Raw genomic sequence first — 17,226 nt, forward strand, 5'->3', positions numbered from 1 at the left:
TCCCATGTACTACGCTATTCTGTACAAATATATTAAGGACAGGCCCCTGGCCAGAAAAGTTCAAAGTAAAAGGAACAAACAAGCTGCTGCTACAAGTAAAAGGATACATGAAAGAGACTAATATCAAATACAGAAAGACGCGTCCAAAGTGATGCGTCCAAAAGCACGTGTACTCGTATTTTTTCCAAAAGTTCAGATAAGTCTTTTCATCGCTCTATGTTTATGTAAACAACTTGCTAAATTTCAAATCCACCAACATCTCTCCGATTCTAGATTTGTAGGAAATAAAACTTACATTTAAAGCTGCTCACTAGCATCATGTGAACATGTATCGAAATCGTTATTTACAATACACGTAATTTCAGCTCCAGCCCTGGAATTGGGGTAATGCCTATTGCCAGAAGACACTCTTTTACAAACAAAACATTACTTACAAGCTCAAATGCAATACTTCCCCCCCCCCCACACTAAAACACAGAGAACTTGCTGATAGTTCAGATTTTTATGAGATTTCATAAGAGAGCGCTGCAAGGGATGGCAGCACTATGTTCATCTTTGCAGTATAAAGACAACATTGTTTAGCCAGTTCTTTTGGCCACCTTCCAGTCCTAAATTTTAACGTTAAAAATACCAGATGACTATTTAGTTTTTCAGTTTTCTTGCTTGAGGCAGGAGTTTAGCACACCAAACAAACCACTGCTGTCGGTTTCGTAGAATACCTGAGACCTGACAGCAGACATGCAGTTGCACTGCTGCAGAATATCTGAAACTGCCTCATGTTTGACTGACCATGCCATTGTAGTCTGACCTTTGGAATTTTTTATGGCAATCTTTAAAGTGCATTTTACAATTAAGTTGTGCAACCCAAAAAGTGACATCATGACCTTTTACAGAAGATTTATGATTAGACCAAAATACCTAGATAATGATATCCAAGGACTCTGCTGACCCCGAGAATCTTAAGACCGATGCCATTTTTCTATGGTTTCTCCATAAACGTACAGCAGGTAAAGACCCCAAATTTGACACTCCCTCCCTCGAACTTGGGGAAAAATGGAACTGGATCCAACTACTGTAATTCTATACCTAATGTCCTCAGAGCAGTGTATCGTAATTCTGATTCTGACAGGGAGAACCATGAGTTTGGATAAACACCTTCTCCATATCTAAGTCATCACCACTCCATCAATATCTGAAGACTTACAAGAATGTCGTTTTAGCATTAGCTTACAAACTAGTAGAACTCCTTTCAAGGATCTGCAGTCTCTCCTATCACTTACAGTCAAAACGGATTCTATTTCTGTTTCACTGATGGGTAACACCCCCACCCCCAAATTTAAAAACATTTAATTCAGAGAGGGAAGCTGGGTAGATGGTCTTGCAGGAGAAAAATAGAGCAAGCATCTTTTAAAAAGATTTCTAAATTTTAAATATAATTAATAAAATATTTCTAAATATATTATTTTTTATATATTTAAATATTAAATACTAAAAATATTTTTAATAAAATATGAAAATAAACTATTTTAACCTAGGCCTCTGAACTCATTAAGAGGGCACAGCAGAAGTAGAAAACCAGCTGAGGATGCCTTTCAAGCTGAAGCACAAAGTCATGCACAGAAAGTCATGCTTGGAGCGCAGTTAGCTCAGCCACAAGTACAGAGCGTTCAGCTCATTATAGAGTCTATATCCTTTGATTGACACTTTCTTATACGATCAGGTTTTGTATTAAAAGTTTTTGGGCTTTACCAACCGGCTTAAATGATGAGTAAGTTGTGGGGCTATTATTTATTTTCAAGTCACCTGGAATAAATCTGAAGAATATATGCATTTTGATCTGTACTGACAGCCATAAGTAACCACGCTCTTTCAGAGTGGGACATCCATTGTGCAATTGGTCGATGTGATTTAGGATTACTTTCAACTGTTGCACATTAACTAAAATTAATGATGGTCTTTCCTACCATCTTGTGTACCTGTTATTCAGAACGTTTATTCATACATTCACTTTAAGTTACAAACCAAACAGACTTTGCAAATTTAAGATCGCCATGTTCTATTAGAGAAAAAAAACAAACACCTAAAACCTTTTAAGTCTTAAAATAATTTAGAAGCATAGAAGAACATCTGTCTTGGGGGGCGGGGGGAGGGAGGTGCTGTCTACAGCACCCCCTCCCCCCCCCCAAGACACATGTTACTTACAATAATAATTATTATTATTGCTTTATTTCTGATCCAGTGTCCTGTGAACAGGAACTGTTCACAGTGAACATTAACACAGTGTCCAGTGTCCCAAACCATTGGGATGGTTTACACCGAAAACATTAAATCATTGTTCCCCAGAAGTCAAACATAGCGATTTTCATTAGTAACGATTTAGCTAACACTTTGCCTTGTTCACGTACAAAAATACATAATAAGGGGATTAGCACTGAAAAGGAAGCACAAAACGTGCTTTTATGGTGATCACAACAGGCTATTAGAGGTCTGAATTTTTCGGGTTGGATTTTTGGACACGGAGTGGAACACAAAGAGGAAAAAAAACCCTTCTTCTGGGCAGTGAAGCTGGGTTTTTATTCCAGCAGTGATTTGTCTCTGTGGGAGAGACAATGCCGGATGCTGTATTTTAAGACTAGCTTAATTCCACTATATCAGTGAGGTTTCTTCTTGCAGTAACAGGAGTAATGCTTTACTGGAGAGGACTGACACCCTACCTAAGCAAATCTAGATGCTTTATTCTTTTGTATGAGAAACAAAGGTCTCAGGTTAAGCCAATAATTATACCGAAGACATGAAAAGATATGGCTTGAGTAACATTAGGTTTGACATTCCCCTCCAGTAAGACAAGCAGACAGGAAACAGAGCCTCTGTGCTGAGAATACCTGCAATGTAATTCATCTGGAGCGTCACTCCTATTCGCCCCTCTTGAGCTACAAGTTTTACTTTCTATTCTTCCTTTTGGCTATTAAAGACTTTCATTTAGGTGCAGATTTACTGAAGGAGGGGATGTGAAAGTGAGCTAATTTAACTCTCCCACTAGTCCCTGCCTCTTGCTGCTTTGCTCCAGAGCTAGCAGACAGCGATGAGAAACTGGAGAAGGAGACAAAGATTAAGACCCAAAGAGGAGGAAAAAAAGCTGCAGCTTCTGACAGAAGAACAGATCTAATGGCCAACAAGTAGGGCCAGAGATCAAGACTCTGATTATGTTCTTAGTCCTGGCTTAAAACATAGTGAAAACATTCTACTTTTGCTTGCTTCTTTTGCACAACCATAAAGATAATAGTGAACAAGTTGTTGAGGAGGTGAGCATCCTTTAAAATCCGAGTGGAATTATTATAATGATTATTCTTGGCCAAGACAAGACAGATACAGTCCGAAAAGGCCATGAGTTTTGAAATTCTGCCACTCCGTCTGCTCTTGTAAGCCTAATTTGGTACACATTTGAAAATCATAATTAAAATAGAAGAAATGCACAAAATGAAAATGCACTGCCTTTCCCTCACTCCTTTCCTGACAGGATGAAGTGGGTAACAACCTACTGGCTATTCCACGTTTGAAGCCGATTTGGGTTCTTATTAATTGGAAATACTACTCCATAAAAAGACTTTCTGGGAGTTTACTTAACTACAAAGCTCTGTTTCAGAATGCAGTTCAAGCATAAATACCTGAAGACTGGAAGGCAGGAATCCTCAATTTCAAATATACCGTTAAGCCGTGAAGCTTGGGCTTGTTTCACAGAAGGTTTTTGAATGTAGTTCGAGGCTGTCTCCAGGTAATTAAATACAAAGGGTCAGAATCAGTTTCAGACAAAAGTAAAGAGATGGAAAATACACATGATGTTATGTTAACCGCTTTAACAGAAGAAAAGAAAAGGCATGTCCTGCAAAGAGGCAAAATGGAAACCAACCTAGAACAGCCAAGTATCACTTATGTCAGGTGTCTGAAGGCACTGACAGTGTGTAAAAGCTTTCTGCTCCTGCTTTGCAAAGGTGGGTGGCAGCTATGTTGAAGCAGTATTTCAGGGAAGATTTAGAGACTACTACTGAGCTGGTAGAATGCCAGAAAAAAAAGCTTCTGAGAACATGATACAAAGTAGCTCATTCGACATATTTAAGTGATTATGGAAGTGACACAAGTTATGAGAGATGCTTTTTCTCTCCAGCTTTGACAATTAGCATACTGTACAATAATGTCTCTCAAGCGCTTGAAAAAGCAGCTCTAGCTATGTATCATTCATACGTCCTTCTTCCCAACATTCAGGCCCTGAATACATTAATATTCCTACATGCAGAATTTTCTCACTGCTGTATCTTTGGGAAACATGTAAGAAGTTGCTTGAGCAACTGAGAATTACCTCGGCAATAGCAAACTTGCTAACACCAATATCAATCAATCCACGTACACGGAGATCAAATGGAAGATCTGCTACGTGCTTGAGAGGATCAGGCCTACAATACTCTAATGCTTTCCAGAAGCGTCTTCTGTTTTCGGATGGAACCTTGCTTGAGGGAATGAGGAACTTCTGCATATCAGCCCTGTGCTCAGGGAGAGACTCTAGTGCCCCTTCTCACACGCAGTCATTGCAAATACGTGCCATAGCACGAGATCTTTCACCCACAATTGCCTTTCGTCTGGAAACCTCATGCCTCCATTGAGCTTGCAGCCTGCTGCAACTTACATGCAGGAAGTCTGATATTCCCCACACGAGTCACATTTATTGCGTGACACAGTGAAGAGTGCCCTTGCAACGCAGCCCTCAGAGACAGCCTGTACAGGCAGGCAATAACCCTGAAGTATGACAGAGTTTTCATATAGGCCATTCCTCCCCAGACAGGAAGAGGAAGGTGCAATGATTCTGACCTTTTGCTTAAAGCCAGCTTTTGGCAGGCAGTCCCTTGGAACGGCATAAAACCTCAAAGGTGTCAGGCACCTTTTTACTGCCTTCTGAATGGAAAACTGAGGCTTCATTAAGAGGAGCATACAGGATAATTATTTCCTAGAAGACTCTTCCAACGCTATCTAGTTGATTTTGTTTTGGACAATGAACGTCCACTTGACATTTACACTTATTATTAACTCCATTATGAGTGTCTGATGGAATAAAAAGTGAGCTGCACATTGTCATTTCTGATGCCACTGCACCCCTGTGCAGAAGCAGTAAGAGTGACTTAAAACCAGTGATGACAAAGGAGAAGCAAGAACTAGAAGCAATTTAATGCATCTGCCTTTTCAAAAAAGAATTTACTGTCTTTGAATTTCCTAACTGTTTTCCTGTACAGGCTTAAAAGTGCACTAACTCCAAAGTTAGACATACCGAATTAGGATCATCTTTACCAGTGATCTGAGGAACAAGACTTGTAAGAGGCGGCAAATAATTAAAGTTTTCAAGAAAGGATCCAGACAAGCATTGTAATACTGGGTTTACAGGTGGAAATTAGAAGCACTATAAAATCCTAAGAAGCTACATAACAAGACAGATTGTCAGAAATTCTGCTTTTTCCAGTTGTGCAATCAGACCCCGTCTGTCTCCTAGCCAGTAAGTCCTGCTTTTATTCAAGAGAAAGAATTTCAATTCTTGCCAGCCTATTACTTTAAAAAAATTTAATGGCTAGTCCTTCTTCAACACAGCTGCACCTGGAACGGCATGTTAGTGTCTAAATGGAAGCTTAATAGGAAGAGTTAAAGTGAACAATGAAGAAAATAAAAACAGACGATAGTGGTGGTAGCGGTGGAACAGAACGAAGATGATAATCAGAAGACTACAAAAAGAAATGTCTGTAGAGTCAAGTCAGAAATGATAAAGGAAACATGTATCCTGGAATAAAAACGAAGGTGTAAATTGGATGACTAGGAATAGATTTAAAAATGCAAATATGAGATAAAACGAAAAAGGGAACTGAGAAAGAGATAACAAAAGTGAACAGGGAAAAAGTCACGGGGAAATTTCGTTGGCTGAACAAAAAGTGCAGTGACCTTAAAAGAACAAGTTTGAGAGAGTGAAAATACTAGGAAGCACTTGAAACCTTGAGGAGACATTTTAACAGACCAAGACGCTCTTTAAAATTTACCAAAATAAATTCTGATTACAATGTATTTGTGTTTGTACAGCTCCTGCTACAGCTCTGTACAAGAAAAAGAAACAAACCAACCAACCCTCTTTGGTTATAATTTTGTTCTTAAATCCCCTGTAATTACCTGAAAGAGGCCAAAAGACATATTTTTAAAAGAGGCTACTGGTGGTTAGTTTTTACCTCGGATAATGTAGGTCGAATTACAGTTTTGTACATTCATCATGTAGGAGTAAATGCATTAAAGGATTTACATGGGCACAATCTAAGCAAGGTGTCAACACTTTTGAAAGCCTTTAGGACTAGACTTTCAAAAGGGATATACACGATGAACATTCCAACAGCTAAAATCTACGTATCCACTCCCTAAAAGGCAATCCACGTTCCTTTATGTTGTAGAATAAGGTTGACAATAACTAGCACATTGAGCAGAGAGCTGCCAAAGTTCAGCAACAGGAAACACTATCTCAAGTATCACCAGACCCCACTGTCTTACTGCATGCCAAGGGGCTTCTTGGCTAACGTTGCCAAGCCAAAGATGTTCTTTGACACAGCTCTGAGTTTTCATCTTTTCCAGTAGCCCATGCACCTTAATGGAGGTGCACACCGTTACCCTTCAGATACCTTAAAGGGATATGGGGGACAGGGGAGGGAGAAAGGGGAGGAAGTGCATTGCGAAAACGGTCAGGCATCCCGGCTTGAAGTTCACCATGCCTGTAAAGGATGGAATACTTTGATAATAGCCAGTTGTCTTGAAGTCACTCAACTCCAGCTAAATCAAGAGCAAAACGAATAGAGGTATTTTCTATACAAAATCCAAAACAGATAACTGAACTAGATGCAAAACACATACAGAGACAAGACAGGAGCGAGAGGGAGCCATGCAAAACCTACTTATCCAAAACCAAAAGTGTCTTCTCCTTCCGCTCTCTTCTATCCAGCCAACATTGCGTTAGATTCTTAACGGACATTTAGAGATTTGGTCCTTAGGCACAGATTACCTCCTAAGAGAAATAGGGAGCTTAGCTTTGGGAATCCTTCCTTTCTGGTAAAGCCAACACCTTTCTCTGGGAGCAATTAAGACTCAAGATGTCTTCCCCACTCTGCTCTACTGAGAGGGATTTCTGTATGTTCATTTCAAAATTCCTCTCTTTGCCACTGAGTGCCCCTTCATGCTTTGGAAATGTTAATTAGCCTCAGGCTATCTAGAAGCCTGCCTAGAAAATCATCTGCCTAGAAAATAAACAGATTATGCTAATGGATGCTCCAGTATTTGGTTAAACCTTAAGCAAAGTTTTAACCTGCTGTAATGCAAAATACCCTTTCAAATCCCAGGCTGAAGGTTTTTCACAGTGTCAGGCAACCTGATACTTAGGTGCATATGTAGCCTGACAGTCATATTTGATATAATCGCTTAACTCAGTTTGCCTGCAGTTCATCCAAGATTAGATCTTGTTTGAAATCGGACACTAGAGCTATCTGTCACCAACGGGTTTGGGGAGGCAACTGTTTCTCCCCCTCCTCCTCCCAAACTGTTTTTCAGGGACACCTTGATATTGCCAGTTTTAGGTTAGATATCTAACTTCAGGTGGCACCCCAACCCTTGCTTGGCTTTAGCTACTGAAATTCTATTAAGTTTAGACATAAAATGAATTTTGGTCAATTAAAATGTCAATTATAACACACTTACTCTGAAAACTTTTTTGTTAAGTCTAAAAAAAAAGCACTTTAAAACACACAATAAAATTCACTGCCTGAGAAGAGTCCAGTAAATTTACACTAACTCTTTTTAAACGTAGGCATTCGGTATTTGGTGACTCCATCTGGACATCTGACTTACCTCCTGCTCCACCAGTTTTTCATTACTACTTGCCTGCTTAACGTGTAAAAACAATTCTAAAGAGCTGTTCAAGAGGAAGTGATGTAGTTCTGCTTCATTCTGAGCTTCCTCTGAGTATATGCCTTTAATGCTTTTTATATGAACTGTGTGAGAACAGTTATGACGTGCCATTAATGATGGATCACGCCAACAGCATGTTTCTCTCATTCGTTACCATTTAACACGTCTCACTGGTTCAGCTCTATTCTTCACTTCTTCAGTATGTTTCTGCTTTTTCTTCTGATCATCCAGCAGGTCTTTACTATCTCCACCACGTTTAATGCTTTAATGCCCAACTCTCACATGCAAAGAAGTTGCAAAACTTGCAGCACTTCTGAGCTAGCAATAGCAATGGTTTCAAGTGTCATCATTACATCTGATACCATGGCTCCCACTTGTGAACAGATTTCCTGGGAGAGTATTTTATGTCCACAACAAATTTTAACCTAAAAATATCCTAAGTTTCCAAGTTTATTGCTTCTGTTCACAAGCTAAAAACAAATACTTCTCTTTCTCTTTGCACCCCTTGTGCCCCCTGAAGTTTCATAAACAACCTGTGGGGCAGGAAGAGCTAACCGATTTTCTGCGACTCCTGAATTATTAAAGTAACCCAGTTCTGTCCTCAGGTTTACGCTTCCAGACTTAAAAAGAGATCACAACAGTCTCAAATTCTACCCCTGCAACCTTCTTAACAATTCTGCAGACGTTTGTTCTACCAGCTGCTGTATTTCACCATTTCATTGATAACGTATTCTTGGCTCAGCTAAAACAGCACCAAGAATGTAATATCCTGCTGTACTTACTGGCTATGCTGGAGATGACTGGACTCTGTCTTCATAGGGGGAGAAACGGTAGTGCAAAATCTCTAGTCTATGTCAAGTACTCCCAAAGCCTCTCATTCACAGCAGCGCCACAGGCTCCTGGGGTAACATTCTATGGACGAGAAGGTCCAAAACACACGGAGGATGTTTATCATTGAGATTATTACCAGGAATTGACCATGAAAGTGGGCACTCTCGGGAAAAGACGTGTCATCAAAACTATGTAAAATTCCTGTTCTATGATTGCCAGAAGCTGTTTCGTGCATTCCCTTGAGATGATTTACAAAGAGTGTAAAGGATATGGTTACGCAATGATGAAGCAATTCCTGCACTACAGAAATAAAATGATGGTAGTATTAAATGATTTTCCCTTTTTTTTTTTTTTTTTTTTGCATTAGACAACAGTACATCAAGTAATCACAGAATTAAGAGAGGTAATTTTTTTCCTGTTGCTTTTACTTCAGGTTTGACAGGAAGTAGTTATAGGTAATTAGTTAAGACACAAATACTAACATTGTTTGTGTTTCTGTGGAAAAAAATGTGCATTTAACTGAAGTTTATTATACTGATTCTATTTAGTTATCAGCTGTACATATCTAGGATACCCAATATATGCCAAACTTTTATTTGTCTTAATAAGTGGCTTTAATATTCCAAGCTAAGTATAGACACATAGGTGTTTTATTGCTTTAAAGAGGCATATTCTTCAAAATAGAGGCAAGTGATTTGTAGATCAGAATTATGTGTACAAGTTAAGTTACGCTTACTTGCAAAGTGATGTGGTTGGAAACTAAAGTCTGGCTATTCTGTTACACATTTTAAAGTCTGTTTTCAGATGTTCCTAATCTGGTTTTCAGTTGTTTCCACCAACAAATTTGCTCTTTCACAAAAAAAACATTAACAATCAAGGGAGAAGCACTTTCCTCATATCAAGAATAACCCCCTACATCTGTCAAAGAAGTAGCTGCAGTTCATGGAAAGCGATGCAGCCGCTAGGCAGGGTGGCACCTTGGAAGAACACGAGCCGCCGTTGACAAAAGGAGACATACTGTTGGGCAGGAAAGAGCCATGAATTAAAAAAAAAAAAAAAGAAATAAAATAAAATAAAGAAAAAGGATGTTCCTCCATGCAGGAAAGCCTCAATACTATGCAGGAGAGACTTTCCTACCCAAGTCCTTCTAGCAGCATCAGGGTCTCTGGATCTGTATAAACATATGACTGTATAATCATATAATAGTAGCATTCTGTTCTCCTAGTTGGAAAAAATACAAAGACAGGACGCAACTGGTTTGGGAAGGTTTATTACTTACCTACCAGGCAAAGATCCAGATCAGCATTAATTCTCAACAATAATTTAGATGTGCAAACATGAAAGGTAAATTTGATTAATGTTCTCTCTCTTCCTATAGTTTAACTGTTTTTCCATGAATATCTGAAGTTATTATGAGAGATGATGCTGTGTATGGTAACGTTTTAAGATCATATGAAAAAATAATGTAAACATACATACAGAATATACTACTACTCTTAAGAAGTAAAGACAGGTTATGATTTCAAAATAATGCAACTACTAAGCAGTTAACAGGACCGCTCACAGCTTTTCTCTCAAGAAGATTCCTGGAAGAGGAAACAAGCAAACAGCTCACCAGAAGCTCCCATTTAAATACAAACTGCCCTCTATATGTTGGACTTTTACTCCAGGAGTAAGCTTGAGCTCCAGGAGCTCAGCCTTGCAAACCTGTGCATTTTCTACCCAAATGACTCTCAATACTTTTTTTTTTTTTTTTTTTAAAAAGGATCAGAAAATTTCTTTCTGAAGCAAAAAACCCCGAGATTTCCATTTCTAGGTCCAAGTTTAGAAACATTAGTTCTAGTTAGTATAGAAAGTTCAGTTCTAGTTAGTAGAAAGTTTAGATCTGATTGCAATTATTCTGTCAAACCCATAAGACTTCCACACAAGCTAACTGTAAAAACTGACTGATTGAACTAAGAAATAGCTAAGGGATAGAAATTCAAGTATCTGATATAAAAGGAAATAATTTCATTTCTAGGTGACATAATAATCAGAAAGAACAATACTGCTAGAGGCAGGAGACTTTAATTTATGTACAACCCCTGGGGTAATGAGTGACACGTTCTAATGCAGATAAACGTAAAACAAGAAGACAGGACCAACGAATAAATACTTGTTGCTAAGAAAGATAACAAAATAAATGTGTCTAGGGGAAATAAAAAACAAACAAGTCTTCTGTTCACTATGCACCTAAAACAGCCAAGTGATTAGAGAGAACACCACTACTAGGGAGAACAATAACAGGATGAATTACACCAAAGAAAATTCTGAGTTGCCTCTCTCATACAATAAACAGCAGCAGCAGACTGATTTTATACTCTTTAGATGTCACCTGAGTACAACCCTTCTCCCCCCAAATACAATACAAAATAAGTTTAAGATGCAAACGTATTTCAAAATATTTAGGAAGAAAAATGGCAGATTTTCAAGATTTCAAGATTTCCAAGAAATCTTTTGCATCAGAATCAATACTATTATTTAAGGGCTGAATTCTGAAGGCAGATAGTACCTGCGCTTGACTTTACTGTAATCTCGTCCATTTCAATGCCTCGATTTGTTTCTGTTGAATCTTTCTCTTCCTTTTTGTCACTCAGTCAGTTGCCCTGCTCATTCACCTTGCAACTGACAGCTTCCAGGAGCTTCGTAGAAGCCGTGAAACAACAACAAAAATCACACCATCTAAAACTACAGCCCTGGAAGCTGTTAGCTTTCTGATGGATGGCCAAAGATTCTCCAGTCTTACCATTTTTCTCTAGTGTGAAATAAAAAGAGGATCCATTTTGCTTTCATGAAGGTCAGACTTAGAACATTTAGAATTTGACACAGAATGTGTAACCAAACCAACAACACCATCACCACCACCCCAAACAGCTATCCACTAGCTTTTTTTTTTTTTTAATTTGAAAGCAAACTGTAGCACAATCAATTCAGAATTGCTCAGGTAGTGAAGAGAGTGATGGCTGAGAGAGACCTGCAACTAATCACTCAAGGTGTGTCCCATCAGTGATGAGAGGACACATGCTACTCTGTTTTCCCAGGCAAAAGGAATGAATCAGCAGGAACACAGCCCGTACCTTGTACGATAGATAGGAAAGGCCGTACAACCAAAGCAAAGAAGGATCAAGAAATTAACACACAAAAGCGTTATCAATTTGCCTTAGTTTTAGAATGGGAAACTACTGGGGGATCAGAGCCCCTACAGTTTGATCTTGCATTCTTGTCGGAAAGACTTAAAAGACATGAAATACACAGAAAAGAGACAGTATATTTCACTATACAAAACACCATATATTTCCGTGCAAGCAAAAAATGCCGAGTGGCTATTCTATGCAGGTTGCTGTTTAGATTGCCAGAAGTACTTGGTTAGTCATACGATCTAGGACAAGATTTTGAATATACCTAAGACAACATTTAAACTTTCACTCTTCAATATGCCCCATTTGAGCCATTCAACCTTCATTAACTTGAACAGAATCAAACGTATGATCATTAAAATGGTAATACCTGCATTTTCCAGCAATTCCCATGAATGCTCTACTTGCTCCAGTGATAGCTTAGCTAGTGATAGCTACCCATACTTCTAAAGGTGAAGTTTTCCTACTTTCCTCATCCTTCCCTCTTCTCCTCTAAACTTTTTATTTTGAAAAGAGGCAAGGGTCATTTTACATTCATTCCCTTTTTGTCTTTCACCAACACTTCTGGCTAGAGGTACTTGAACTAGGTAGTGTATTTAATTCAGTCTAGCTGTCATCCATGACTCTACTTTTCAAGTATAGGCAGCAGTAAGCCTGACAGAGGTACTGTGCATGTACAACTGATCCGCCCACTGCAAACGTGTTGGACTATGTCCTAGATGCACACACACACGGCACAGCACATTTATAGCACGCTGCTGTACAACTGATCTGTCTCACTACGATGGGTGATGTAAGGTTGCTCTAGCACCAAGTTCTCCTTCATCTGGAAGATGCAGGAATCCAGCAGTTTGAACTTCTGGGCATCCAGGAGGGCACTGGTGAAAGGCAGTAGAGTTAAAAGGACTGAGCTGACACCCATTGATGTGACCATGAACCTCATGGCTAACCTGCTTGAATCCTACAGCGCTCAGGCTGGGCTGGCAGGACCTGCTTCTAACATTTTACAGAGCATGGGGCGGGGGGGGGGGGGTGTATTTACCTGAAGATGCTGATCACACAGGCTCTAATAAGGAAATAGAAGAGTAACAGATTGCCTTAGATTGTGAGCTGTGAACACGTACAAAACCACCCTGCCAGCTCTTCTATTGTTAGCAGCTCACATGGGAACAGAGGGTTGTCTGCCCAGGTTCCCTTCTAGATCATGATCTCTACTGTCCAGAAGAATCTGGACCTCTCTTCTCCTTCCCTCCATCCCCTTGCTCTGCCCTCTGTGTTCCTCACCAGCCTTCTCCTCAGGGAAATTATAGCTTGGGCACAAGCAGTTTTTCTTCCTGGAGATTGTGCAAATTGTTGCAAGGGACCTTTGTTTCCAACCCCCACCCCACTCAGTGTCAGGTACAAGAGCTGTGTGTTCATAGCAGTAAATTTTTGGATTTCATTGGGTTTCATGTTCTGCAGCTTCTTACATACGGTTTCATTTTTTAGATGTGACTTCTGCAAGGTACACACAAGTACTTTTAAGCTTCCTACTCACCTAAAAAGAATGGCCTCATATTTATCATTTGCTGATCTCACACTCACAGGAGGAATTCTGGGACCCATGTTTGACAGCCATGACTTAAAGAGAGTCAGTATCTAAACTAGGCTGAGAACAAAGGCTCAGTCTTGTTTAACCAACATTGTCTCTTACTACCACTGAAACTCCTTTCTTGATGGTCAAAGGGCCATCAGTTGTTTTGCGCCATGCATCAAAAAAAAAAAAAAACATAAGGGTTTTCGGTTATAAATGTATGCCTCTTAGATTTCATAGATTAAGCAGGTATAAGCTAAGTAAAATGGGAGAACGTGCAGCAGACAGCATCCTTAAGCTCAGTCCCTATCATTACTAAACCAATGCCCACACCTGCTTTTGAGAAATCAGTTAACTCTTTGAGGTGCCTTTTTTGGGAATCAAGATCAAAGTTCGGATTATATATGACCATTAACAAGTTACGGTTTTTTTTTTTTTAATTGTTATTTTTGGTGGTGCGGGACATGTTCCTTGTTGTTCCTGCCAAAATCCAGTTTGGGCTGTTGAGCGCTCCTATCCATTTCACTCTACTTTTTTACTGCTTGTTTTATTGGAAAGAACATCATGACGCAGGGTGTGCATCTGATAGCTAATATACCTATTATCAAGTGCACCTGTTGTAATACCTCTGCATTTCACAGCCAGGAAGCCAAATGCTGAAGGATCCCAGAATCCCAGAAGTTTTTTCCCTGGGACACCTACTAGCAGAACTAGCAAGGTTCAGTAATATCCCACGCTGTTAGAGCTGTCTCCCTTCTAGCTAACCAACCATGGCCCATATTCATCTCCTAAATGAAATAACAACGTTAGGAACACAGTTGCCTTACGTTACCTATGTAGCGTGCTTAAATCTGGACTATTTTCTGTGGACAAAATCACCTCTGCAGAGCCTGAACCTGGAACTGCTTTACTTGGCAGAGCGTTGCCTCTGGGTTTGGTAGTTAGCGCTCAATGAAGTGTAATTCATGACGTATAGTGCACCACTGTAGAACTGCGGTGACCAGCAATGGCAACAGAAACATACTGCAATCCAGGCCTTTATCAGAAACTCACGGAAAGGAGGATGCCAGATCCACCCTCCTTTTGGATCCAGCAGCTCCCTGGCTTCAGCTGATCAACAGTCCACAGCTGTCCCTGTAAAGGTTTATATTTTTGGTAGAGAAAGGTACTAGCATGCAAGTTATTGATGGTTTTGAGGAAATAAAGTTTCTTCCCAGAGCAGACAAGTATTTCCCCACACTACTGCAAAGCCTAGCTCACCGCCTTGCAAAAGCAGCGATATAAGCATCAAAAGATCATTGGCAACAGCACATTTGAAACTTAGCCTTAGCAAGGAAACAGCTCAGATGAACAGGGAAGTGTTTGTTTTCCTGTTTGGCATTCCCCTGCAAGCACTCCAGACATTTACATCTTTTACCCATGAGCTCTAGCTCTGCAGCTAAGGGGTAACTGCTGGTAAGGAACATTTGGTCCCCAAGGTTGCATCTTTCTACTTTATTCAGAACTGGCAGGGCATTTTAGAGGCATTCAGCATCTCCCAGTTCCTCATGAGTCTGGAGCTCAACAGGAACCTCTGGGCTAAGCTTAGCCTCTCTTTTGGCAAGCAAACTACTGTCCTGCACCCCTCTGAAAGGCTGCTGAGCCCTACAAGCAGACATAAGGTAAGCTGGTTTGAAACCCGGTTATGAAGTTCTTCATGTGCTCTCACAAACAACTAGCTACTTTGCTGCAACAACATTGATCAGACAAGGCCTAAAGTAAACAACATGAGACGCAAGATAAAAGACAGTTACTCTGCTAGGGGTTAAATGCCCAATTCAGCAATGCTTGGGATACAATTACCAGTTAGGGTCTCAGGTATTAAAGAATTCTGAAAAATGATTAGTGTGAAAGTCATCCATTCTTCTGCACTTGAACTAAAATCTCTGGTGAAGTATTAGTCATTCACAGAAAAATTAAACAACAAGAGAGCAGACTGTGTCATGCCAAGAGATCATAATATGGGTATGCCAGGCCTGAGGCCAAAGGGAAAGCACAATTTGTGAAGCCCAGTTAAAAAGCTTATATAAATTTAGAACCTTCTAGGCACTCTTCCATTCTTAAAATTATTTGACCTTTTTTTTTTTTTTTTTTAAAAAAGAGCATTACACGTTTGTTTACCGGCTCTTTATTTAGCTGATTTAAAAAGTGAGCACTGCAAACTGCATACGTTAATAAGAAATTTACTGAGACCAACAGACTGTATTTTGCCAACTCCCTTTTGGAAGGGATATATCATTGACAACATCCCTAAGAGCACGTCAATTGCTGAGAGAGGAAAAGGGTCTCTTCTGTCTATGAAAGATAGATTAGGGACATCAATATCCTTCTGCAAAGCAAAGGGCAAACCTAAATCAGAAAGCAGCTCTCGTTTAAGCTGAGGCAACGTGACAATCTGAGAACACATCTACGTTATGTGATGAAACGTAGCGCAAAGATCCCAAGGCTAGTACCAAAACTTAAGGCAGGGTACCTGGGCAAACGTGGCTCTGTAGCACTGTAATTAGTAGTTGCTATTCACTGCTTTTGTTTGTTACTGGATGTGGGAGACAGAAGGGATGATTGCAGACAGTGCATTTTAGTTGTGGGTACTCTGGTTAGTGATTAGAAATAGACAGATGATTCCTGAAAAAAAATTGAAAATATCTTCCAGTATAGAAGATCTACCCGTCCTCCATTTAGAAGTCTATTTTACCGCTCATTCCACAAGTTTATGACTATCATCTTTATGCTAGGGAAAACTGCCTTTCTTACATTAAGTCTGAATGCTTGCCGACAGGAAGGTTCTGCGTGTTGTGCTACTAAGAGAGAGCTAGAGCGAAAAAGGTGTCCTGGCCCCCGAGAGAGTCATTTTCCAAGGAAGCGTTAAGAGCCCCAGTCAAAACGCAAGATGTTTTTGCTAACAGTACCACCGAGATGTCACAGCTTTACCTTATCATTCTCCTTCCAGTATGCCCAAAATAGAAAGAGGATAGAAACAGCACACGTGCTGACCGAGCTCTAGCAAATTTGAGAGGAGTATGTCTGCAGTTTCCAAAGTTAGACTGTGCTTTAGGGAAAGGCAGTTTTGGGAAAAAGCTTCAAAGAAAGAGAATCTAACAGGCTTTCAAACCATTGATCAATTTATACTTTTTAGACCATCTCCACTAACAAGGGACTACAAGCGTTTTTGACAAAAGCAAGACCAGTCCAACAGCTGGGTTCCTGATCACAGGGCTTTGCTGTGCTTTTCAGCTCCTAAGGTGAAAAGGTACAGGCACTGCCCCCTGGGCCTCAGAGGCCCCAGGTACCCAGGCCTCTGGAACTCAGTGGATCCAAAAGGATAGATATGGGATGACAAGTTAGAAACCAAGAATGAACGAAAACTGGGCAGTCACCAATCCAGGAAAAAAGTGAAAGTTTTAACTTTGCCTCCCTCCTGACAACTGATTAAAGACTAACATTGCAGTTTGGCTGGAAAGACTGCTTCCCTCCCAAGCCCCAAGCTAAGTAAGTAAGTAAGTGCTTTGGGGGTGTGGCAGCAGAAGAAAGGCAGAAAACTGCTATTAGCATGGATTTAATTTGAGACGGGTCCAAAACAAAATCTAACCAACCCTTCAGCTTTGAGGCATCCTAGCTATAGTCAGAGTTCTGTAGTTA

This window comes from Struthio camelus, chromosome 6 (assembly GCF_040807025.1).
Source record: "Struthio camelus isolate bStrCam1 chromosome 6, bStrCam1.hap1, whole genome shotgun sequence".
NCBI lineage: Eukaryota > Metazoa > Chordata > Aves > Struthioniformes > Struthionidae > Struthio > Struthio camelus.